We start from the raw sequence: 26,726 nt of genomic DNA, 5'->3' as shown, positions 1-26,726 counted from the left end.
GAACTCACTGTAAGTATGGACTTTGCTGGAGCTGTGCCGCGGCAGAGTCAACATGACTGTGAGTATCTCTGAAATAGAAGGCATAGGGATTTCTTGTTATTTGCCACTCGGCTATGAAGATTGCGTGATCACGACCTAGTGCCTGCCACCCTGAAAAAAAATATGGCTTACATAGCTCAACTGACAGAAGGCACATTGTCCATACCATGGCTCAGTCTGGTGGCTACGCAGATGTAACTAATAGTGGGGGAATTGGCGTACTGACATCATGCCACTTTGGCGGCCCTGCTTATGCTGGAGGAGGTGAGGGGTTGGGGGAACTAGAGCACGTGTATTACACTACAGCATGAATTTGCGACCGTCCACGTCCACTATGTGGATGGTGACGTGTGCACCTGGTGATACCCCCGAGTGGGTGTACCCCGCTAAGAATTTGACATTACAGTTAAAGGTTGTTAAGGGATGGCTTTGGCAAAGTTCGGGGGCTAAAGTGGGTGGGGGGAGGGTGGGAATTTCTGAATATTTCCAACTGCAATTTCTGTGTCTGAGACGCATGGCGAACTCCTTAGTTGTGTATTATGATGTGAGAGATGTCTATGTACAGAGCGTACCAACGTCGATGCCGGTCACTGTAAAATGTTTACGTCAACACGCACTGAACAGACAGAGTTATAAATGTAAGGTATACACCATTGATATCCAAGTTCACACCCATGACAGGTACTAACACGCTCAAATTTCTAACGTGGAATGTAAGGGGGCTAGGCGACCCGAAAAAGATCAGGCGACTCTTTGCTTATTTTGACAGGTTACAAGTTAGCATTGTGTTTTTACAGGAAACGCACTTAGCGCGAGACAGTACTTCCACACTAGGCGCTAAATGGGCTGAGTCTGTCACCAACTCGAACTTCTCGTCATACTCTAGAGGGGTGAGCATATTAATCAGAAAGGGAACGGGTTTTGAGATCACGAGCATACATAGAGACTCAGAAGGGAGGACCGTCATAATAGCTGGAGTGGTAAGGCGGCAGAAGATACTATTAGTAAACACATATGGGCCTAATGTGGATGACCCGGAATTTTTCAGACAGGTATGGCACACTATCGTCGACATGCAGACAACTCACGTAATTTGGGGTGGGGATTTCAATGTCACCCTACAGGATACTCTGGATAGGGCAACACATACGCTGGAACAGCACGGCAAAGCGCGGTTGATGCTGCGAGACACCATGGAAGACCTAAACATGGTAGATTTATGGAGGACACGCAACCCAGTAACGACTATAGCGACACATATAAATGCAGCAAACAATAGTTGGTCTAGGCTAGACTACTGGCTGGGCACGCAGGAGATACTTTCGTGGGTTAGGGACATAACTCACCTACCACGAACACTTTCGGATCATGGTCCAGTACTATTAGACATCGCTATACCATACTATGACCCACCACCTTTTACCTGGCGTTTCAACGCGGCTGCACTGCAAGACCCCATATATGTTGAAACCATACACAAGGCTATAATAGATTACTTCGATCTCAACGCCCCAACTACTGAAGACCCTGGTCTGCTATGGGAGGCCTTTAAGGCCACGATACGGGGGATCTGTATCAGCACCACCTCTGGCATCCTCAAAGATATCAGACGACAACTGCACACACGAGAACAGGCTATACAAACCCTGGAACAAACGTACACCCGGACGGGCGACGCTGCTGTTTTGGGGGAAATTAAAGCGCTCCTAACTGAATATGATGAGTTCGCGACGGACGAACTGAAGTATGTGTCTAAGCGTGCGACAGCGAGGAGGTATGGGGAAGGAGGGAGGCCTGGTAGGGAATTGGCCGCAAAAATATGCGCGGGTAGAGCCCCACAAAACATAACGTCCATTGGCACGGACACAGGGGAGGTGATCACGGACACCAAGGGGATATTAACTGAATTTATGAAAACTTACGAGGCACTTTACACAGCGCGTCCATCACCGACACAGGGTGATTTACTACACTACATGGAAGATATAGAGCTGGCATGGCTAGCTGAAGGGCACAGGAAATATCTAGAACGCCCGGTAACAGTGGAAGAAGTGGCTGATACCATTCGGAGATTACCAAATAACAAAGCACCTGGGCCGGACGGCTTTACCACGGAATTCTATAAAAAGTACGCTGATACACTAGCACCATACTTGGTGCGGCTGTACGGGGCGGCGCATGAAGCTCAGACGCTACCAGCATCCATGAGAGAAGCACTGCTCGTGGCGTTGTTGAAACCGGGTAAAGAGGTAGATAAGTGCGACTCATATCGCCCTCTTTCATTATTGAATGTGGACACTAAAATCATAGCTAGTTTATTAGCGGACAGGTTGAAACCCCTTATGCCTTTGCTGATCAGGCCAGACCAATCTGGTTTTATCCCCGACAGAGCGACTACACATAACACTCGTACATTGTTCGCATTGGCCCATTATTTAACACCGGAATCGAAGGCGGTGGCTGTGTTACTGGACGCAGCAAAAGCATTTGACACAATCGGCTGGCCCTTTATCCAAGCAGTACTGGTGCGTATGGGGTTTCCGCAGATTTTTCTGGGTTGGATAACGATGTTATATTCAAACTTGACAGCACGCATCAGAGTGAACAGGTACATATCAGAGCCCATTCCAATATGCAGAGGCACTCGACAGGGGTGCCCGCTCTCGCCGATGCTATTCGCGTTGGTGCTGGAGCCGCTGGCATGTAAGATCCGGCAGCATCACCACTATTCAGCGATACAAATGCCCTCCAGACCCATACATATCTCACTGTACGCAGACGACATGGTGCTGTATGTTAAGAATCCTGAACAGCACCTTAATCCACTCCTGAGAGAGTACATTAGGTTTGGCCTACAATCCGGGTTGCAGATTAACTGGGATAAATCTCTAGTTCTGTCCTTGACGGACAGCACCTGCCCGACCAAACTAGACTATCCTTTAAAATGGCAGGAGGAACCTACGAAATATTTGGGTGTATGGTTCCACAGAGACCCGGAATTGGTGGTAAGGACGAACTACGGGCGGACCATATCGTCGCTGGAGGACAAGGTTAAGAGATGGAACAGACTTCCCCTATCGTTGGCAGACAGGGCGGCCATTGTAAAAATGGTGCTTCTACCGAAGTTCCTGTACTTGTTTAATAATATCCCAATCAAACCACCCGCAGCCGTATTCCGTAATATTAACACACTGGTCCTTAATTTGTTGTGGGCGGGGAAACAAGCGAGGATGGAATTACGTACCATGACGCTGCCATATGCTAAGGGGGGCTTCAGGATGCCGGACTTTTATTTATATTACTTATGCGCGCAAGCGCAATACGCGCATTACTGGTTCCACGAGGTGCCCTTCTTGACACATGTGGCCGTAGAGGCGGGTGACACTGACCCTATCCCACTAGCCAACATATTGACACATAAACGCACTAAACTACATGAACGTGACATAAATCCAGTTAATACCACGACTGAGGCATGGCGGCTGATAGGCAAGGCAACACACAGCTTACCACTGTATGCACCGACACTTCCTCTGGCACATCACCCAGCTCTTTCGGTAACGCAGGAGCGGGTCGGCATGGATCTGTTCAAGCGGGCGGGCCTCGACACTCTTGGGGACCTATACGATGGCGGGGTCTTCCTAACACTGGACAAGCTAAACTACATCACAAACCCGACTCCATTGTTCAGTTTCAACTACTATAGACTACAAAGAGCGCTTAGGGAACACTACCCGACACATCCGGAGGAACCTCCCACACTCGCGCCCCTACAACTACTCCTAACTACACCGACAGCGTCACATCTAGTATCCAAACTGTATGCAACTGTACAAGAGGCGGTGGGGGCGAATACTCACAAGGCTAGGGACAGATGGAGCGCTGGACTAGCAGAACCTCTCACTGACTTGGAATGGGATTCCTCCTGTGCGCTCACTGGTATGTTGACCCCTAACGGGAACTTGAAAATAATACATTACAAGTATTTGCATCAGGTATACCACACGCCTCAGAGATTACATAGATATGGTTTGCGAGATGATTCACAATGTTGTAGGTGTAAGCAAGATGATGCGGACTTCATGCATCTAGCGTGGCACTGCCGCAAAGTGGCGGGGTTTTGGGAAGGCGTCATGCAGGTCCTGAACGAGATGCTGGGGACCTCTATGCTGTGTGATGCGAAAATCTGCTTGTTGGGCATTATCCCGCAACTTAGAGCATTGAAACGCAAATTTTGTGCTATAGCGCTTTTACTGGCTAAGAGAAGGGTGTCTATGCACTGGAATGGCAGAAGGGCCCCTGAGGTGAAGCACTGGATGAGAGATATGGTGTATTGTCGAGACACGCTCGCAACATATGAAGAAGAGCTGCCAGGTGGCTCTAGGCCCAAGGATTATTGGGGATACTTGCGGGTATATTTACTGGCACATGTTGGTTCTGGATCGGAGACGGAGATAGAGGGACCTACAGATACGACACTGACAACTCAGAGTGTACAAGTTTCGTAATAATGACACTGAGGAGGGAGGATGCTGTGACACAGAAGGATTATTGCAGAAGGTGAACTAAAAGTTGGGGACTACATTGTTTGGTTTTGTTTCAGTTACGGTACCAGATAAGAAAAAAAAAGAACTTTGAAAATGTAAGATTACTGATTTATAAGTGAGCGAATACAGCACTGACATACATGTGGATGCTATCAGTCATTACGCCGCCGGTCCGCTGGATGTCGGCTGATGGGCCGTGTAACACTAATGCCAATGATTTTGATTTTTGAGTGCGGGTAGCCGGCCATTTATGGATGTAGGCATATGCACTGTATATGTTTACCCTGTTTTTTCTGTTTGTAAGCAACATGAAATGCATCAATCCTCTTACCTCAATAAACAAATAAAAAAAAAAAAAAAAAAAAATATCAGATGCTGGATGGCAAGTTCCGTCCTCATTGCACCAAAAAACTACCTCTAGGTAATAGCACGGCTTGGTTGGCAGCTTTAAAAGCCCTGATACTTGCACTTGTATACACGGATCGAGAATTCCCAACACTCATTGTGTGAGATTCCTTTTACTGTGTGCAATGAAATAACAAATATTTACACCATTGGAACAAAATGGGTTAAAAATTAAACAAGGTGGCATCATTAAAATACAAAAATTATGGAAACAGGTAGTGGAGTTGAAAAGCAGCCTACCAAAAACTCATGTGATGAACACGCTGAGTCATCAACGTGATGGCGTGCACGTTGAAGGAAATTCAGTGGCTGTTGAAGCCACAAATGGGGCTGTTCACTCAGCTTCCATAGCTGCGCACACTCTTCCAACGAGAATAGACGGTTAGAATATGGTGGCTGTAATTGCTTCATGCAAAAGCAGCACAACAGTGCCTCAGAAATTTCCACTCAAATACTCCTACAAGTTAGATGCAAACAACATTCCATATGCTCAGATTCCTGGAGTGGGGGATAGAGTATTTCCAAATATGGATAGTAGGCAGGAATTAATCATTTAAAGCACACAAGGGCTTGGGCTCCGCGCATTCAGGGGTAATAGCTACTATTTCTTCATTGCAACAGTGCTATTCTTGGCCTGGGGTCAGAAGTCAGACTATTGGCTTTGTCTTGAACTGCAACATCTGCAAACGAATGCCAGGCTACACCATCACAAGACCCGCGCAGGTCCCATTGTTAGACAGCATCAGACTGTCCACTTGATCGTGTCGTGTAAAGGACTACTGCCACCACTCAAATTTTGAGGTGGCTTAAAAATATATCTTAGTGGCAGTGGGTCCTTGCTCAAGTTTCCTATAAGTATGGCCTCAACACTTGGCTGACGCTCAAAACTGTTATAAAAAGATTTGCGAGTCCACAACAGGAGATGCGCAAACAACGTTGCACCCTGACTGTGGCCCCACACTTGGCTCTCGAGCCTACTAAGAGGCCATGGAAGGGATGGACGTAGTATTGCAGTACTCCTCTCCAACGCCATCCTGAGGGAATTAAGGTAGAGGAGAGGAAGGACTGGGGCATAGAGCAATCCTTAACAGCTAGGGTATTAGGCGGGGCATTAGTGGGGTCAAACACTTATATGGATTCAGGGGGCAATGCACACTCCGCCAAGAAGCTCTCTAGGAGGTGTCACCCCATTTACTAATGTGGGAACCCGATCATACATGTGAAGGCACAGTGGCGGATGAAAACCATTCTGTATCTATGATCGTTTGGCTGTTTTACGGGAACTAAAGGAAACAAAGAAACAAACAAAGGTTCTGTCAAAGTGAAACAGGCCGCCACTGGGAAGTTGAGGTAATCACGGCAAGTCCTGTCTGAATCCCAAAAGTCGTGGATCTGGGCAGAGAGAGAAAAAGATTGCGGACACAAAGGAATTTGGGCCCTCATACAGAAATACATGTGCCAGTCCTTAAAGTGAAAGGAACAAGAACTGTACTTTTTCCGCATCCAGCCGTGATAAAAGGACCTAATTTCAAATGAAAGAATCAACCAGAACCTATGTGGCCAATACTGAGCAGTAGGCCTCGTGAATTCCACAATAGTAGACGTCCCTCTCACTACTATTCAAGAAATTCAAACTGAAAGGCTCATCAGGTTTGAGAAATCAAATCCATGGTGTGGGGGACTATGCAACAATGCAGTGGAACCAATTCTTCATCAAATAATAAATGTTTCAACGTTTTTCAACAACAGCGTCAAATAATAAAAGCTTCAAAGTTTTTCAACAAAAGCATCAAATAATAAAAGCTTCAAAGTTTTTCAACAAAAACATCAAATAATAACTTCAACATCTGAACGTTTTTTCAGCAAAGACATCAACTATTAACTTCAACATTTCAACGTTTTTCAGCAAAAACAGCAGAAATAACTTCAACTAAATACGATGCAATTTCAACAATTGATCTTACAGCTACTGGCTATTTCATTAACTGTGATACGTTTTCCATGGCTCCACGTGAACAGGAAGCGACAGCCAGCCCCCCCAAAAAAAACAACAAACAATCAAGTACAAACTTTTGAACCTTTTCCTTTCCAAACGATACAGACCTGGCTTCACCATGAGTAGAACTATGGGGTATTTCTGGGTTCATCTTTTCTGTTCTGGCTTTGCTTAGAGCTCGCTTTTAGTATGACTCAGCTTTTAGTATGACTCAGCTTTTAGTATGACTCTTAGTGGACATTTTTCTACAACACGGGATCAACATAAAACTGAAGCCACGCCCATTTTCAATTCAAATGCAAAAGAGACTTATACATGTATTCAACCTGAACAAGCCTTTGTATTCTAAATGATGTACTTAATCATCCAGTTTTTAATTCTGATTAATGTATTTTGAACTTTCATTCATTTTCATTTATTTGTATCATTCATTCAGTGATGTCATTACCTTCAGTAAATTTTTCTGAAAATTGGGTTATGCTGTCTGTTTTAGGAATAATTGCTACATTTTCAGATCATGAAATGTTAGAGATTTATTCATATTGCAACGCTTAATACCTGTTACCTTCATTAAGGTTATCAACGCCTTCAGAATTGAAATGCATCTAGAAATGTGGTTGTTTAAACACCATTAGGAACGTTGCCAAACACCACCAAACATCATTGCACGGGGGTGGGATAGTTGACATACATCAGCAGGGGCAACATTAGATGCTATTTACAACACAACAGGACAGACCCAGTTAGGAAAGTATGGGTGGTTTGGCCTATTGACACAAATACCTGTCACAGAAATGATTCCTGAACGTCACCAAGGGACTATACATTATGCACAGATAGCATCCAGAGGTAGTCAAATTCTACAGTGTATGGAAGTTGTGCCACTGACAGTAGTGAAACGAAAGTTTCCTTTGTAAAATTCAATGCTTAAGGCAATCTGAAAACCATGCTTGTGCAGCACTTTTTATTTTTCATTTCACATCAGCTAAAGAAATAATTTTTCTTTTTTGCAAAAATGCACTCTTAAATACAGACTGCCCCTCTTTTCTTTTTGATAAATTAAGGGCCTCATTAGGATGACGGGCGGACTTTGCCCGCCCGTCATCCCATCGTAAATCGGGACCGCCCGCCATAAGGGCGGGGGTCCCGGGGGTGCTATTAGGATGTGCCCGCCACAGTGGCGGGCACATCCTGTATTTTTAGCATTGTGGCGGGCGGTGCTCTGCACACAATGCTGAAAATGCACTATCACATTGTCATTTACAAAGCGGCAGGCACTGCGCGGTGCCTGCCGCTTTGTAAATGACAATGAAGGAGGGGTACCACAGGTACCCCCATGTGCACCCCCCACCTGTACTTCACTCTGGGGGCCCGCAGGGGGTCCCCAGAGTGAAGACCGCATGCCTTTCCGTGGCGGCATCGCCGCCGCAGAAAGGCATCTAACAAAGCCCATTGTAATATGGCTGTCGGTGTCTAATAGACACCGCCACCATATTAAACATTTTCCGCCCTGGCCGCAAGGTGACCGGGGTGGAAAAGTGGCGGGCGGTGTTTTGCTCCACTGCGGTCCCCCGCCATTGTAATATGGCGGGGGGGAATTCAGGGAAAGATGTCGGGCGGATTGCCCCTGCCAGGCTGGCGGTAGCTACCGCCAGCCTGGCGGGGGCGATCCGCCCGACATCCTAATGGACCCCTTAGTATTTCACATACAAGCAGTATGATACACCTTGGGAATACCTCGCACAGGAACTATGCTTCTCATGGTTTCTAATATTTAAAAGACCAGTCTGAAAAGACTGCAACGTACCTGTTCTCTGATGCCTATTTTTTGCAATGAAGAATGCGTGGTCATCATCTGTCTGACACTTCCAAAGGAAAACGCCAGTGGCATTTAACAGCTGGGTCTGCTGAAGTCCCATGCTTGGTTGTGTCCCAAGCGTATTCCCATCAAACCAAAGCATTCCTTGCAAATTGTGGGTGCCTTTTGCTTCCCTTAGCAGCACCAAGGTATGGATTACAGCACCGGCTGCCTCAGAACCAGCGACTGGCAGCACTGTTCATTCTGTGTTCCCACAACGATTATGCATGGTATTAAAAAGGTTTGTTCACTGCAGCAGCTAGCAACGAAAATGTTGTGACTCCCAGCCAGCACTTTTTATCTCTATTTTTGCAAAACATGTCCTGAAACACATATTTTCTCTTATTGTTTCAACTTTCACCGAGTGCTTGGAGCTTTCCCTCTAAATTCTAAAGAAAGCCTGGTCTTCAGGAACAGCATATGAGAGTTTTATTTTATAAACAGAAACTTTTATAAGTAACTACTGACTCTAAAGAGTATATATATATTTTGTTAACGGCACTAATGATTTTTCCTGTCTCCACAGAGTCTATAGTAATTTTATATATATATTTTTAGAGCTGCTATTTTTTCAGCTCATAAAACACTCTCATGCAACTACCTGCTATTTATATGCAAATGCCTATTTTAGTCATGTAGTTTGCTTTTAATGGGTTATTCACGATTGTCCATAGATTGGAGTGGGTGCTCTGTCTCAGAGGCACAAATCCTTCGTGTCACAGAGACAGGCAGACCCTTTCACACAGTTAGGGCCCTTTGACCTAGATTAGCCCTCCCTTTACAATAACAAGCAACAAGAGGCTGTCCCTTATCTGATGTGTGCTCTGGGAACAGAAGACGGTCCATCCTAAATACGTCATCTCCATGTACAACAGTGACTAACCTACATCACAATAAATTCTTGGAAACAGACCCTTAGCTCTTGGGATTTTCCCTAGCCTCCAAGAACTCATTAAATATGCATGACATCAATACCAACATTCCAAGGCTCCTACCCGGTATAAATATACCTCCCTTTGCCCAAGCAAAAGAGAGGAGACTGAGACTTCCATGCCGGAGGCCCTGCAACCTGCGTCATGCCACAGCTCCAGCTGGCAGAGGTCCATCACCCATCTGCGGGTGTCCAGCTCGAGATCAGGATGAAGTCCCACTAAGGTAATGGGGTTAGACTAAATCCTAGGGGGATTCTTGGCTCTCTAAGACCTACACACATGCTAGGTATACTTAGGTACATCTAGTTAGGCATCATAGGGGTATAGGCTTTATCTTAATGCATTCTGTATTTCATGTATGGGTTCATTACTATTGCAAAATGGTAGAACTATACAATGCCTTTTTATTTAACCTCACTGCTTGCCATAATTGTCTGCTACTGTCCAACAGTTGTCGCAGCACATATAACCAGTACTAGAATAACAACTGTGCAATACATTTTATTGTAAACACACCCGACTGTTTCTTCTATGTACTTCTCTGAGATGAGTGACTGAATGAAAAGTAGTATATTTTTTCCACGAACGTGATGGATCAGGGTTTTATGTTATGTGGTTGCCAGAAGCTATTCCCTTCTTGTCTTTAAGAAGTTTCTAGTGGCCTCTGAGCTAGCTGGTACACAGTAATTAAGTTTAATACTGATTGAGGGTACGTGTGCTGCTGCACTATCGAGACCACAGCCACTATTGCGCCAGCTTATCTTAGCAGGGGGCACGAGTTAGGTGCTTGCACTGCTGCGTGTATTTTTAAAAACTGTTATCTGTTATTAGCAGGGGGCACGAGTTAGGTGCTTGCACTGCTGCGTGTATTTTTAAAAACTGTTATCTGTTATTAGCAGGGGGCACGAGTTAGGTGCTCGCACTGCTGCGTGTATTTTTAAAAACTGTTATCTGTTATTAGCAGGGGGCACGAGTTAGGTGCTCGCACTGCTGCGTGTATTTTTAAAAACTGTTATCTGTTATTAGCAGGGGGCACGAGTTAGGTGCTCGCACTGCTGCGTGTAATTTTAAGAAATTGTTATTTGCTACTGGCAGGGGGCACGAGTTAGGTGCTCGCACTGCGGCTAAATTTTTAAATTGTTTTCTTGTGCATTACCTGTTCCTGGTTCTGCCGCTGCTGCTGTGAGTGAGCAGTAAGCAAGATTTCAGGTGCCTGCATTGCGCTTATTTTACATTAAACCTCACTTGCCCGAATTTTAACTCACCTATCAGGCATTGGATAGCTTGTGTACCTCCCACTCCCCGTTCCACCCCGAGCCGAGCTCGTTGTGTGGAGGGAGTTCTTCCTATCACTTTGCTCTCTTTGTTCACTTCCGGTGGAAGGGGGGAGCGCCCTAGTTTTTCAGACTGCCGCCTCCCTACATAACGCAGGAGGCAGCGCAGTCTTCAGTCCTACTGATTGAGGGTACGTGTGCTGCTGCACTATCGAGACCACAGCCACTATTGCGCCAGCTTATCTTAGCAGGGGGCACGAGTTAGGTGCTCGCACTGCTGCGTGTATTTTTAAAAACTGTTATCTGTTATTGGCAGGGGGCACGAGTTAGGTGCTCGCACTGCTGCGTGTAATTTTAAGAAATTGTTATTTGCTACTGGCAGGGGGCACGAGTTAGGTGCTCGCACTGCGGCTACATTTTTAAATTGTTTCCTTGTGCATTACCTGTTCCTGGTTCTGCCGCTGCTGCTGTGAGAGAGCAGTAAGCACGATTTCAGGTGCCTGCATTGCGCTTATTTTACATTAAACCTCACTTGCCCGAATTTTAACTCACCTATCAGGCATTGGATAGCTTGTGTACCTCCCACTCCCCGTTCCACCCCGAGCCGAGCTCGTTGTGTGGAGGGAGTTCTTCCTATCACTTTGCTCTCTTTGTTCACTTCCGGTGGAAGGGGGGAGCGCCCTAGTTTTTCAGACTGCCGCCTCCCTACATAACGCAGGAGGCAGCGCAGTCTTCAGTCCTACTGATTGAGGGTACGTGTGCTGCTGCACTATCGAGACCACAGCCACTATTGCGCCAGCTTATCTTAGCAGGGGGCACGAGTTAGGTGCTCGCACTGCTGCGTGTATTTTTAAAAACTGTTATCTGTTATTGGCAGGGGGCACGAGTTAGGTGCTCGCACTGCTGCGTGTAATTTTAAGAAATTGTTATTTGCTACTGGCAGGGGGCACGAGTTAGGTGCTCGCACTGCGGCTAAATTTTTAAATTGTTTCCTTGTGCATTACCTGTTCCTGGTTCTGCCGCTGCTGCTGTGAGTGAGCAGTAAGCAAGATTTCAGGTGCCTGCATTGCGCTTATTTTACATTAAACCTCACTTGCCCGAATTTTAACTCACCTATCAGGCATTGGATAGCTTGTGTACCTCCCACTCCCCGTTCCACCCCGAGCCGAGCTCGTTGTGTGGAGGGAGTTCTTCCTATCACTTTGCTCTCTTTGTTCACTTCCGGTGGAAGGGGGGAGCGCCCTAGTTTTTCAGACTGCCGCCTCCCTACATAACGCAGGAGGCAGCGCAGTCTTCAGTCCTACTGATTGAGGGTACGTGTGCTGCTGCACTATCGAGACCACAGCCACTATTGCGCCAGCTTATCTTAGCAGGGGGCACGAGTTAGGTGCTCGCTTTGCTGCGTGTATTTTTAAAAACTGTTATCTGTTATTGGCAGGGGGCACGAGTTAGGTGCTCGCACTGCTGCGTGTAATTTTAAGAAATTGTTATTTGCTACTGGCAGGGGGCACGAGTTAGGTGCTCGCACTGCGGCTACATTTTTAAATTGTTTCCTTGTGCATTACCTGTTCCTGGTTCTGCCGCTGCTGCTGTGAGAGAGCAGTAAGCACGATTTCAGGTGCCTGCATTGCGCTTATTTTACATTAAACCTCACTTGCCCGAATTTTAACTCACCTATCAGGCATTGGATAGCTTGTGTACCTCCCACTCCCCGTTCCACCCCGAGCCGAGCTCGTTGTGTGGAGGGAGTTCTTCCTATCACTTTGCTCTCTTTGTTCACTTCCGGTGGAAGGGGGGAGCGCCCTAGTTTTTCAGACTGCCGCCTCCCTACATAACTGTGAGTGAGCAGTAAGCAAGATTTCAGGTGCCTGCATTGCGCTTATTTTACATTAAACCTCACTTGCCCGAATTTTAACTCACCTATCAGGCATTGGATAGCTTGTGTACCTCCCACTCCCCGTTCCACCCCGAGCCGAGCTCGTTGTGTGGAGGGAGTTCTTCCTATCACTTTGCTCTCTTTGTTCACTTCCGGTGGAAGGGGGGAGCGCCCTAGTTTTTCAGACTGCCGCCTCCCTACATAACGCAGGAGGCAGCGCAGTCTTCAGTCCTACTGATTGAGGGTACGTGTGCTGCTGCACTATCGAGACCACAGCCACTATTGCGCCAGCTTATCTTAGCAGGGGGCACGAGTTAGGTGCTCGCACTGCTGCGTGTATTTTTAAAAACTGTTATCTGTTATTGGCAGGGGGCACGAGTTAGGTGCTCGCACTGCTGCGTGTAATTTTAAGAAATTGTTATTTGCTACTGGCAGGGGGCACGAGTTAGGTGCTCGTACTGCGGCTACATTTTTTTATTGTTTCCTTGTGCTTTACCTGTTCCTGGTTCTGCCGCTGCTGCTGTGAGAGAGCAAAGCAAGATTTCAGGTGCCTGCATTGCGCTTATTTTACATTAAACCTCACTTGCCCGAGTTTTAACTCACCTATCAGGCATTGGATAGCTTGTGTACCTCCCACTCCCCGTTCCACCCCGAGCCGAGCTCGTTGTGTGGAGGGAGTTCTTCCTATCACTTTGCTCTCTTTGTTCACTTCCGGTGGAAGGGGGGAGCGCTCTAGTTTTTCAGACTGCCACCTCCCTACATAACCGATGTGTTGGCCGACGCGCAGCAGACGCGTGCAGCGGGCGCGACGGTGGCGCGCCGGAGTCGTGCCAGAGTCCTGCCCGTCTGCGCCCGTCCGCGACTGCACGCGGCCACGGGCCAGTCCCCCTGTTCCTAAATCCCTAACATCGAGGCTAACTTACTCGAAAGACACTCTCCTAACATTTAGGTCGCCCCAATGTTTGCCATGTAACTTAATGTGGCCACAGCAAGCCCCACTGTCATGCCCCAATTGTTTGCTTACCCTCACTTCACTTTCTTCTACACTGGATATCTCCACTTCCTCTTTCCTACAGAGACAGATTCAGGAGTCCCCTTCCCACTCTTTCAACTTCATCAGCCTGAATTGCAGGTCTCTACCCAAACATAGTAGAGATATATTTGATCTTCTGACCCCCGCCCGACCTGATGTCCTGTTTCTTACGGAGACGTGGCTAACGGATCACTTGGGTCCTGACATCGCGGCTGCTCTCCCTGACGATTACACCTACGTATGTAGAAACAGAAGGGGCAAGGAGGGTGGAGGAATAGCTTCCATTTTCAGAAGAACCTACTCTTGCAAATGGGTGGACACTGATATTCCGAGTTGCGAGGCTGGGATGTTTAAAATACTTCTATCCCCCAATTTCACCCTCTCAGGGGTTCTTATTTACCGTCCTCCCGGCCCTGCTAACCCGTGGGCATCAATTCTTTCAGAGTACTTAGCCCCGTTATTACTGAATGCAACAAATTGTTTAATTGTTGGAGACCTGAACGTCCATCTCAATGATACTACCTGCTCCATCAGCACCAACCTGATATCTGATTTAGCGGCGATGAACATTACTTTGCACAATTCTGGCCCCACCCACAAGGCGGGCAATTTGCTCGACCCAGTTTTTTCCAACCTAACTACTGTCACATGTAAGTCTGCCCTACCTGTCCCTTGGTCGGACCATCTTATTGTTGAATTCTCGTTAACAATAAACCAATTCAATGCCCTTGGAGATATCCCTAAACTCAGACTGACCCGAAATTGGAGGAACCTGGACTCCAATATATTGAACTCTGTTCTGTCATGCTCTTTGCCTTTTACGGATGTTAATAACCTTGAGCAATCGGACGCTGTTCATAACTGGCTTATGTCTGCGACTAATGCTTGTTTATCCCTCCGCAAGCAGAAGTTCAATGCTCACCACCCTCCCGCACCATGGTTTAATGACCTATTGAGAAAAGAAAAAAACTACTGTAAACACCTTGAGCGGAAGTGGCGCTCCAATTACGATCCTCAGTCTAAACTGCAATATAAAGCTGCTTTATTGAAATATCATTCCCTCTGCAAAATAGCCAGAACAGAATACGTTAATTCCTCTATTCTTAATGCCCAAAACCGTCCCAAAGCTTTGTTTAAGGCTGTTAAAGAACTGTCAGGTGCTTCCTGTCAACCCAAAGCCCCTTGTCTTGATGTAGTACAATGTGATGCTTTAGCAGACTTTTTTATCTCTAAGATTGAGAATATATATGTTGACTTTGGTCCTCCCGACTCCCCGACTCCTTCCCTTGAGCCTGTCGTCTCTACCATTCCGGGTGATCTTCAGCCAGCCGAAACAGGTATTAGCGCATGGGACCCCCTTGCCTTACCCATTTTATACGACATCATCAGAAGTATTAAATCTGGCTCCCCTCTTGACCCCATCCCTCCCTAATTTCTGTCAACCCTTAACCCCCCCTCTCTCAAAATCATCCTGGAGATACTAAATATGTCACTCAGGGAGGCAAAGGTCCCCAATGATTGGAAGCACGCAATGATTGTACCTCTGTTAAAAAAGGCCAACGCTGACCCTAATGACCCCTCCAATTTTCGTCCAATTTCGCTTCTCCCAGTATTTTCCAAAATATTGGAAAAACATGTCCTTAAACAACTCACCAGTTTTATCGAATCTCACAACATTTTGCATCATTCTCAGTCTGGCTTTCGTTCCGGTTTTTCTACTGAAACCACTCTTTTGGGAGTCTCTGAAACCGTTCTTCATCTGGTTGACAGAGGGGAGACCGTGGCACTTATTCTACTTGATTTAAGTGCCGCGTTTGACACGGTCTCCCACCCCATTCTGGTCAGCACTCTCCAAACCATAGGCATTTCTCATTCTGCCCTCAATTGGCTCACCAGTTTTCTGCATGACCGGACGTTCCAAGTCTTTTCGGCCACATCTACGTCAAAAATTCACAAATCAATATACGGAGTTCCTCAAGGTTCCATTCTTAGCCCCCTTCTCTTCAATTTGTATGTCAAACCCTTGGCGACCATTGCGGAACAAGCGGGGCTCTCCATAGTTTCATATGCAGATGACACTCAGATCATCTTCTCACTTTTCACCAGTAATCATGTCACTACATCTGCCCTTTGTTCTGGACTTAGCAACATCGCCTCCTGGATGCACAACAACAAGCTAAAATTAAACGGAGGAAAAACAGAACTCCTTCTGTTTGGCAATAACACCGCCTTATGGGGGCCCTCCCATTGGCCTGTCCAAATGGGTACCCCTCCCAATCCCTCCAAAACAGCACGCAATTTGGGCATCATTTTTGATAACCAACTGTCCATGAGGCAACATGCTGTTAAAGTCTCTTCCACCTGCACAGTCATTCTTAAATGGCTGAGGAAAATTGCCTGGATGCTCCCCCTAGACACCCAGAAAACCGTAGTCCAGGCGCTCATTACCTCTCGCCTGGACTATGGTAACATCCTTCTTCTGGGGGCTAGCAAAGAGGTAATTCGTAAATTACAGACTGTCCAGAACATGGCAGTACGTCTGTTATGTATTTTACCTTTTCAATCCTCCACCTCCCCCTCTTTGCGTAGCCTTCATTGGCTCCGCATTGAGAGTCGCTCTAAATTTAAGGCGCTCTGTTTCACACACAGAATCATCTGCGGTAAGGCACCTCAATATCTAACATCCTTGATTCATCTGTATGTCCCCTCACGCTCTCTGCGGTCATCCAATCAACACAAACTCCAGATTCCCAGAATTAGGAGAGCCAGAATGGGCGGTCGTTCGTTTGCCTTCTTAGCCCCGTCCCTGTGGAACTCTCTTCCTCTTCCTCTTCGAACGGAATCTAACCATCTTACGTTCCGCAGAGATCTTAAAACCTGGCTTTTTAATCAATAATCGAGTCTGTAAGCACACTCCCTTTGTCTTTGGTTCAGCGCCGAGAAACCTTCGGGTAGCTGCGCGCTTTATAAGATTAAATATAATAATAATATAATAATATACATAATAGGGGCATACTGACCTCAGTCCTATGCCAAGCGTATCGTGTATGTTATTCCAATGCGCAGAACCTATAAGGGAAATAGGAACTACACAACAGTCTTCTATAGGAAAGGTGTACGTATCATCATAAGAAACGCCTCGAGTGGAGAAATACAGTTCACAAGATGATAAAGTGCGTGGTTAACTTGGGAAAAATAGGAAAATAGACAACAACTCTGTTTTAGATTCCTTAAGAGGACACCTATATATGTTTCTCACAAAGGGGTGCACACAAAGGTAGGACAGTGAAGTGTGTTTCACCATCAATGATAGTCCTGTAGAATGTCAGGTGGGTACATCACCGTGGGGTAAACGTACATAAAGAGATTTAAGGTGTGCGTATCACCGTGGAGGACACGCCGACAGGAGACCTTGACCACCAAGAGGATATGGAGTGCTAGATAGACTGCCAAATGTCAAAAGGAACATGGAAAAACTTGATGTGGCAGAGTAAGTGAGTGCCTCAACCCGGAGGGAACATAGGCAAAAGAACAAGATGGCTGGAACAGTCTGGTGAGAAGAGAAAAAGTGGAGGCTTGGAAGTATAGGCAAACTGCAGAAAAGTCAGAGGCAGCCGTGAAAAAGACAAAACCCTTGAAACACCAAGCAAGGAAAGCTTGTAACAACAAAGGTTGCTGGTACCAACGCTTGTTCAACTCACCACAGCTTTCAAGAGGTCCCTCCTGGAGATGACAGACTGAGGCAAAGCGAACATGCAGGTGACCACCACAGCCCTAGAGAAAGGAACGCTGCTGAAAAGGCTGGTGCGCTGGCAGCCATCATGCTGTGATGCAGCTGTGCTGAAAACGGGTGCGACACTGGTGTGGAGAACACCACAGGGCTCTGGACAGAAATACGGTTCTGAGAGGCTGGTGCGCCGGCAGCCGTTCCAAGTCTTTTCGGCCACATCTACGTCAAAAATTCACAAATCAATATACGGAGTTCCTCAAGGTTCCATTCTTAGCCCCCTTCTCTTCAATTTGTATGTCAAACCCTTGGCGACCATTGCGGAGCAAGCGGGGCTCTCCATAGTTTCATATGCAGATGACACTCAGATCATCTTCTCACTTTTCACCAGTCATCATGTCACTACATCTGCCCTTTGTTCTGGACTTAGCAACATCGCCTCCTGGATGCACAACAACAAGCTAAAATTAAACGGAGGAAAAACAGAACTCCTTCTGTTTGGCAATAACACCGCCTTATGGGGGCCCTCCCATTGGCCTGTCCAAATGGGTACCCCTCCCAATCCCTCCAAAACAGCACGCATTTTGGGCATCATTTTTGATAACCAACTGTCCATGAGGCAACATGCTGTTAAAGTCTCTTCCACCTGCACAGTCATTCTTAAATGGCTGAGGAAAATTGCCTGGATGCTCCCCCTAGACACCCAGAAAACCATAGTCCAGGCGCTCATTACCTCTCGCCTGGACTATGGTAACATCCTTCTTCTGGGGGCTAGCAAAGAGGTAATTCGTAAATTACAGACTGTCCAGAACATGGCAGTACGTCTGTTATGTATTTTACCTTTTCAATCCTCCACCTCCCCCTCTTTGCGTAGCCTTCATTGGCTCCGCATTGAGAGTCGCTCTAAATTTAAGGCGCTCTGTTTCACACACAGAATCATCTGCGGTAAGGCACCTCAATATCTAACATCCTTGATTCATCTGTATGTCCCCTCGCGCTCTCTGCGGTCATCCAATCAACACAAACTCCAGATTCCCAGAATTAGGAGAGCCAGAATGGGCGGTCGTTCGTTTGCCTTCTTAGCCCCGTCCCTGTGGAACTCTCTTCCTCTTCCTCTTCGAACGGAATCTAACCATCTTACGTTCCGCAGAGATCTTAAAACCTGGCTTTTTAATCAATAATCGAGTCTGTAAGCACACTCCCTTTGTCTTTGGTTCAGCGCCGAGAAACCTTCGGGTAGCTGCGCGCTTTATAAGATTAAATATAATAATAATATAATAATATACATAATAGGGGCATACTGACCTCAGTCCTATGCCAAGCGTATCGTGTATGTTATTCCAATGCGCAGAACCTATAAGGGAAATAGGAACTACACAACAGTCTTCTATAGGAAAGGTGTACGTATCATCATAAGAAACGCCTCGAGTGGAGAAATACAGTTCACAAGATGATAAAGTGCGTGGTTAACTTGGGAAAAATAGGAAAATAGACAACAACTCTGTTTTAGATTCCTTAAGAGGACACCTATATATGTTTCTCACAAAGGGGTGCACACAAAGGTAGGACAGTGAAGTGTGTTTCACCATCAATGATAGTCCTGTAGAATGTCAGGTGGGTACATCACCGTGGGGTAAACGTACATAAAGAGATTTAAGGTGTGCGTATCACCGTGGAGGACACGCCGACAGGAGACCTTGACCACCAAGAGGATATGGAGTGCTAGATAGACTGCCAAATGTCAAAAGGAACATGGAAAAACTTGATGTGGCAGAGTAAGTGAGTGCCTCAACCCGGAGGGAACATAGGTAAAAGAACAAGATGGCTGGAACAGTCTGGTGAGAAGAGAAAAAGTGGAGGCTTGGAAGTATAGGCAAACTGCAGAAAAGTCAGAGGCAGCCGTGAAAAAGACAAAACCCTTGAAACACCAAGCAAGGAAAGCTTGTAACAACAAAGGTTGCTGGTACCAACGCTTGTTCAACTCACCACAGCTTTCAAGAGGTCCCTCCTGGAGACGACAGACTGAGGCAAAGCGAACATGCAGGGGACCACCACAGCCCTAGAGAAAGGAACGCTGCTGAAAAGGCTGGTGCGCTGGCAGCCGTCATGCTGTGACGCAGCTGTGCTGAAAACGGGTGCGACACTGGTGTGGAGAACACCACAGGGCTCTGGACAGAAATACGGTTCTGAGAGGCTGGTGCGCCGGCAGCCGTCCTGCTGTGACGCAGCTGAGCTGGAAAAGCTGGTGCGTCGCTGGAATGGAGAACCCCACAGGGCTCTTCACAGTAGTACGGTTCTGAGGGGCTGGTGTGCCGGACAGTAGTGAGGTGAGGACTCCTCCTACCAAACACTTCGACGGATGTTGATTCGCACGCTAGGATGTCCTGGAAAACAGCAGAAGTAGTACACTCCTGAGGAAACACTCTCCAGTCGGCCAACCACAACGGACATCGGGAAAGGAGGAACAGCGAAAACAGGGTCCTCAACAAAGGCTATCCGCGTGGAATGGTGACAGCGCCTCAGAGAAAACAGGCACGCGTGAGGTACCCGCTAACGCCAACACAGCAGGGCTAGGAGCGATCCGCAGAGCAGCTTCCTTCAGGCAACCCCACGGCCTTGAGGCAACAGCAGGCGCAGGCAACCCGGATGCCCAGTAAGGTGTCACAGATAGGAGAATATCGGAGAATCCACCGGGATGAGAAAAATTCTCAAAGGAAGACGCTGAGACTTCTTCACAGCTTGAGAGAACCTTCTCTGAATTCAAGCGAATAGAACTGAGGAATCAGCAAGTCTCTGGTATACCTTCAGTGAGACCTCCGCTCCATCAGAAAGGGAGAAAATTCTTCATAGCTTTAGAGAACGCTTCTCGGGAATCAATACATCAGAACTGAAGAATCATTGAAGAATCATCAAGTTGAACCAGCAGGAAGGAGAGAGTAAAGAAAGGGGAGATGACAGGAATGGCCTCCTTCGCCAATTCGTCGGCAGTGTTGAAATTAAAGATGAGACTGAAGCAAGGTGTAAGAAATGGGGTTACCAGGCTGTTTTGTCGGAGGAGCCAAGATGGCGGGCTGAGCACCGCCGAGTGAGGACGTGTATGTGTGGGGCTGCATCGGTATCTCATTACGCTTGCCTTAATGAGTAAAGTTTACGCTTTTTAACCTAAATCAAGACGAAGGAAAAGAAAGCTTAAGGCGCCCATGTACTCGCTGTAAAAATCGGCAAGCAACTGGCCGGAGATCAGTGCTTTCGGCGGGGGCTGATGCGCTCGGCGTTTGGAGGAAGGGAGAAAGCGCTCGCATACCTGAACCCATCTAACGAGAGGAACGGCTGGAGCCCGGTTGAAGACCGGATCTTGACGGGGGCCGATGCTCTGGAAACTGTTGCAGCAGGGAGGCAGGAAATTGCTTTACTCCTGGATTCACGTAGCGAGCTTCACTCGCTTACCGCCGCTCTCTAACCTCATGGTCGGCTGGGCGTTCCCAGCCCCGACTCAGCAAAGTGCACACCTGAGGTCTTTCCTGGTAACACGGCCAAGGCAGCTGAAACTGACAGAAACAGTGGAAACGACTACCGCACAGGAACTAATTTCAATGCGCCAGACTAGATCCAAGAAGACTGCTCCGACAGTGAAAAAAGCACTCTCAGGTACTATGACTGCGGTGGCTGCAGGGGTAACGGTGGTGGGGGATAAAAACGAGATTAATAACTCTGTTAAACTCAAACAGCACCCAGAACATTTAAAACCTGTGGATACAAAGGGAGGTACTAGTGTCAGTAATGAAGTCGATGTGGATTCAGATGTAATAGAGTTACAATTGACAGACAAACAAAAGAGGAGTAGCAACGACAAAGGTGAAAAAAACAGGGATAAATCCAATGGGATATTGGTTGATAAAGAACTTGCTGTACCTAGTGCGCCCACAGTGTTATATAACAAAAACGGAGAGACTCTGTCAGGAAAAACTATTCCACAGGCAATTAAAGATAATGGGCTTGCTACTGAGACACAAGGAGGCAAGAAAGGGTCAGATAAACTTCCCATGGATAAAGGGCCTACATGTTTAGCATTGAAGGGAGCCAGTGAGATAAAGCTGGTTAAGATAAATGAAAATGGTAAAAATATGGAGGTTGCAGCAGAGAGTGTCTTAATAAATAGCCCACTGCATACAGTACAGGACCAAGCAGGAGGCTCTGTACACCTTAAGGTTAATAACACGGCACCAGCACTGACTGACAAGATCAACTCAAGGGAGAAAGAGAAAGAGAAGGTGAAAGAGGGGGTGATTGAATCTGAGGCTAAATCAGATGAAGATTCAAATGTTGACTACGAGGAGTTAACAGAACCTGAAGAAGAAGGGCATAATGAGGCCTCCAAAGTAATAGCTAACAAAAAACTGCTATTGAGGAAAACCAAGAGAAAGGTCAAGACTAAACAAAAAATCCTCCTACTAAAAACAACAGGGAAAGAAATGGCAGAAATCAAAAAAACTCGGTTAATAGACGACAGCCCTCTGAGAAGATGGATGGAGGCGAAAGGTGGGGTTAAGAACATGGCCCTAAGACTTTCAGGGGCAAGCCCTGATGAGTTGAAAAATCAACTTAGTAAAATACAAGAAGATAACCTAAGTAATGACTTAAGCTTAAAACTGAACAAGCCTATGGATCTATCAACTGACCCTAGCTCGAGTGCATTTCCCCTAAACCAAGAGGTATTTGGCAACATGGCTATAATCTCGGAGGAAGGAAATGGGGACTTAAGTACTGAGATTTACTCAGGGATTTCTAGAGCTTCACTTAATGTTATTTCAGATACCCTGCTGTCTCATACCATACTAAACGATGCTGAGAAATCCAGTGAGGAGCAAGACTCTGAACTCTCAATTCTGCATTCTGAAACGGTGAATGAAACTACAGTATCCTGTTTGAGGAAAACTCCAACCCAGCTAGAACATAACTTTAGTGCTAAACCAAGAGAAAATGCGGAACATGATTCTTTGGTTGATGTGTCCGACGAGACAAATTTTGGAGGAACAGTACCTGATCCATCTACTGCACAAACTAGTAAATCCGCGCTACAGAGCGCTTCTGACACTTCAGATCCTATACCTCCGAAAGCTATCTCAATGGAGGCAATTATGCAGATTCTGATAGAACAGAGAGTAGAGATACAACAACAATACTCTCAACTAAGAGAAGACAATACTAAAATACAAGGAACTATGATGGAGATATGCCAGAATCTAGGAGGAGTAACAAAAGAAATAGAAGACATCAAATCACGAATAGTAGAGGTGGAGGAAGATGTGAACCAAACTACATCAATTGTCAGACAAAATACTTCAAGAGTGTCCCTTCTGGAAACCAAAGTGGAAGACTTGGAAAATAGGGCCCGGAGACAGAACCTTAGACTTTTTGGAATACCTGAAGGAATTGAGGGGTCAGATCCGAGAGCCTTTATGGTTAAACTTTTTCAAAGGGCCTTCCTCGACCTCACGGATTGGGACTGGGACTCCCAACTCCAGAGAGTACATAGACTTCCGCTAGTCCAAAGAAACACTAATAGCAAATTTCCGCGACCCTTTTTGATTTATTTTGGTAACTTTCTTTTGAGACAAGCTGTAGCATTAAAAGCAAAACCTAATAACCCTGTTACTGTTGATAACTTCACTTTTTTTGTGAAGTCAGACTTAACTAAGGCCACTATGGATAAACGGTGGGAACTTCGGAAGCTGATCGATGCCTTTAAAAATATAGGATGTTTGGCCTATCTTCAAGAGCCTGCTCGCCTTAAAGTTATTCGGGAAGGGCAAGTGGTCTTCCTCACCGATCCTCTATCTGCGGAACAATGTCTGGAAAAATTTTCCCGGGACAATGAAAGAAGAAACCAAAAAGAAAAAGAAAATTAGTGCTGCACTCGTTTGTAAAATTCTAAAGAGACAGGCTTATATATAGTGATATGTTTATATATGTTTATACTTTTTCTCCCCCTTTTTTTTTTTTTTTTTTTTTCTCTTTTTCTCTCTTTTTTTTTTCTTTTTTTTCTCTTTTTCTTCTTGATTTAGGTGGACTTTTTGGGTTTGAATTGAATTGAATATAGACACAATAAGATACAATTAGGCATTAATTAAATATGGTTAGAGCAGCCACTCATACATGTTTCTTCACTGCGCTGCCACGCTAGCGGCAGCAACGCTAGAGGGGAGCTCCCCCCCAAGAAACGGGTTGCAGCAAGGGAGGGGGTGGGGTTGCCACAAGGGCAGGGGTGGCAACGGGTGTCGTGGGTGGGGGGTGGGGATAAAAGTAAAAAATATGATTGTAAGATTTGATGATTTATTTGTGCTTAGGAAACGTAGAAACGAAAAGGTAACGAAGGCAAAACATATTGAGGAAAAGGAGAACAACATATTTACAATCAGTATCAAATAAATGCTTAAGCTAAGAATTCTATGTTGGAATGTAGATGGCCTAAACAGTAAAAGCAAAAGAAAATTAGTACAGGAAGAGATCAAATTGTATAACCCTAATATAGTGCTGTTGACTGAAACTCATATAAAATATCAAGACAGAAAGGTGTTAACCCAACTAGGCTATGAATTGGTTGTTTGTACTTCTTTAAATGAGACCATAAGGGGGGTCGCTATTTTAAAACAAAAAACACTCCCATTAGAGATAATTAAAACTGCCTCTGATATTAGAGGCAGATGGGTAATAGCACAGATGCAAGGAGTGAAGGCTAAGCTGGTACTTTGTGTGGTATATGGCCCAAATATTGATAAGCCTAAAATTTATGAAGACCTAAGTTTAGAACTATTAGAGGGGGAAGGGGAAACTATGATTGCTGGAGATTTTAACTGTGTTATGAACTATAAAATAGACTCTACGGGGCCAATGAACTTTAAAAGAATGTATAAAGTAAGAGCTGCAATTTTAGAGCTTGCACGATTAAACAACATTAGAGATTTATGGCGGTCCAAACACCCTAGGGTGCCCGGCTTTACTCACTACTCCGCCCCGCACAGGTCATGCTCTAGGATTGACATGGTATGGGCCTCGCAACAAATCTTAGAAAACTGTGCGATTGAAATCTGTCCCAAAGTCACATCGGATCATAACCCTCTTCTTTTGGATGTTAATATTGAAAATCAGAATGTAAAACTACGAAAGTTCACTTTTCCTAGACATTTACTAGTTGACCAAACATTCATTTCACTAATTAAAAAACACATACAAGAGTTTATTGAGTTAAATGTTGATACAGCTAGTATCAATACGGTATGGGATGCTTGTAAGTGTAGCATTAGAGGGTGTGTCCAGCAATATGTATACAGGCTCAATGCAGAAAATTATAAAAAGAATAAAGATATGACATCTAAATTGTTGGACCTGGAAACACAATTGGCTGAAGCGACTTTGCAATCAAAAAGTGATATTGAGGTGCTTAGAGCACAATTGGTGGAAATGCAAGCTGGACTCAGAAAAGTGTTGAGAGAAAGATATGCAACTAGACTACATAAATACAAGTTAGATCAGTATGAAGGTGGGGACTGTATTGGAAAAATATTGGCTTTTAAAACTGCAGATAGAAAAGCAAAAACTAGAATAAAGGAAATAATTGGATCAGATTCAGTGATATATGGACAAGAGGATCAAATATTAAATCAATTTGTAAAATTCTATCAACATTTATATACCCCTGAGGAGCCATTGAATGAAGCAGAGGTTGTAAAATATTTAGATCAATACTTAGGACCATCGCGAGCATTAAATCACGAAGTAATTCAGCAACTAAACACTGATATTACTACTGAGGAGATTAAATTGGCTATCGACCATTTACCATTAGGTAAGGCGGTTGGTGAGGATTGCTTACCAGGGGAACTTTATAAACTGTGTTATCAAGAGCTGGCTCCATTATTACAAAAAGCCATTAACTCAATTATTATCTCTAAACAATCACCATCTTCATGGAAACTTGCTAAAATCATATTTTTTCTGAAGAAGGGAAAACCGGAAAAAGAGTGTGGTTCTTATCGGCCCATATCTCTACTCAACTCTGATGTGAAAATTTTTGCAAAAATTTTAGCTAATCGGTTAGCGCCCCATATGCCGGATATTGTCAATCCCCAGCAACATGGCTTTGTGATTGGTAGAGATACTACATTGCATGTTAATACTTCCATAACTGCTTTGGATGTAGCTGAAACTACTAACACCCCACTCGGTATGATAATGTTAGATGCTGAAAAAGCATTTGACCGAGTGGGGTGGGAATATCTGTGGACAGTATTAATTAAAATGGGCATAAATGGTTCTTATTTAGATTGGGTTAAATCTCTCTATGATGACCCACGGGCCGTGATCAGCTATGGAGGTATAGACTCTGACAACTTCAAGATTGCAAGAGGTACAAGACAGGGATGCCCTCTTTCCCCATTATTATTTGCTTTATCCCTAGAACCTTTTCTAAATGCTTTAAATGATCAAATCAATATAATTCCAGCTCAACATGGGGATATAACCCTTAAATTAACTGCCTTTGCGGATGATATCGCAATATATACACCGGATGTTTGTAAAGCTATGCCCGCAATTATAGAAGAAGCACATAAGTATGGGAAAATCTCCGGGTATAAATTAAATGTTAACAAAACCCAAATTATACTTAACTACACTCCGGTTACATGTAATTACAAAACCTGTAAAGAAGCCGTATACCTAGGTATTAAGCTTACTGCTAAAGTGGAGAAAATCGTGGAATTAAACTATGGGTTATTCCTCAAAGAAACGGCTGCGAGTTTTAAAAAATGGCACAAGATACCTTTGAGTTTGTTAGGGAGATTGAACTTGATAAAGATGAAAATCTTACCCAAATTACTTTATTTGTGCAGAGCTATACCGCTTCAACCAAATAAGCTTTTTTTTAGAAAATTAGATGGTATTTGTAGTAGCTTTATCTGGGGGTATAAAAAAGCTCGAAGGGCGGTAAAATTTTTGACACTCCCAATCTCTAAAGGGGGTCTTACTTTACCGGATTTT

The sequence above is a fragment of the Lissotriton helveticus genome, chromosome 2_2 (assembly GCF_964261635.1).
Source record: "Lissotriton helveticus chromosome 2_2, aLisHel1.1, whole genome shotgun sequence".
Lineage (NCBI taxonomy): Eukaryota > Metazoa > Chordata > Amphibia > Caudata > Salamandridae > Lissotriton > Lissotriton helveticus.
Note: the sequence above shows the minus strand (reverse complement) of the source record.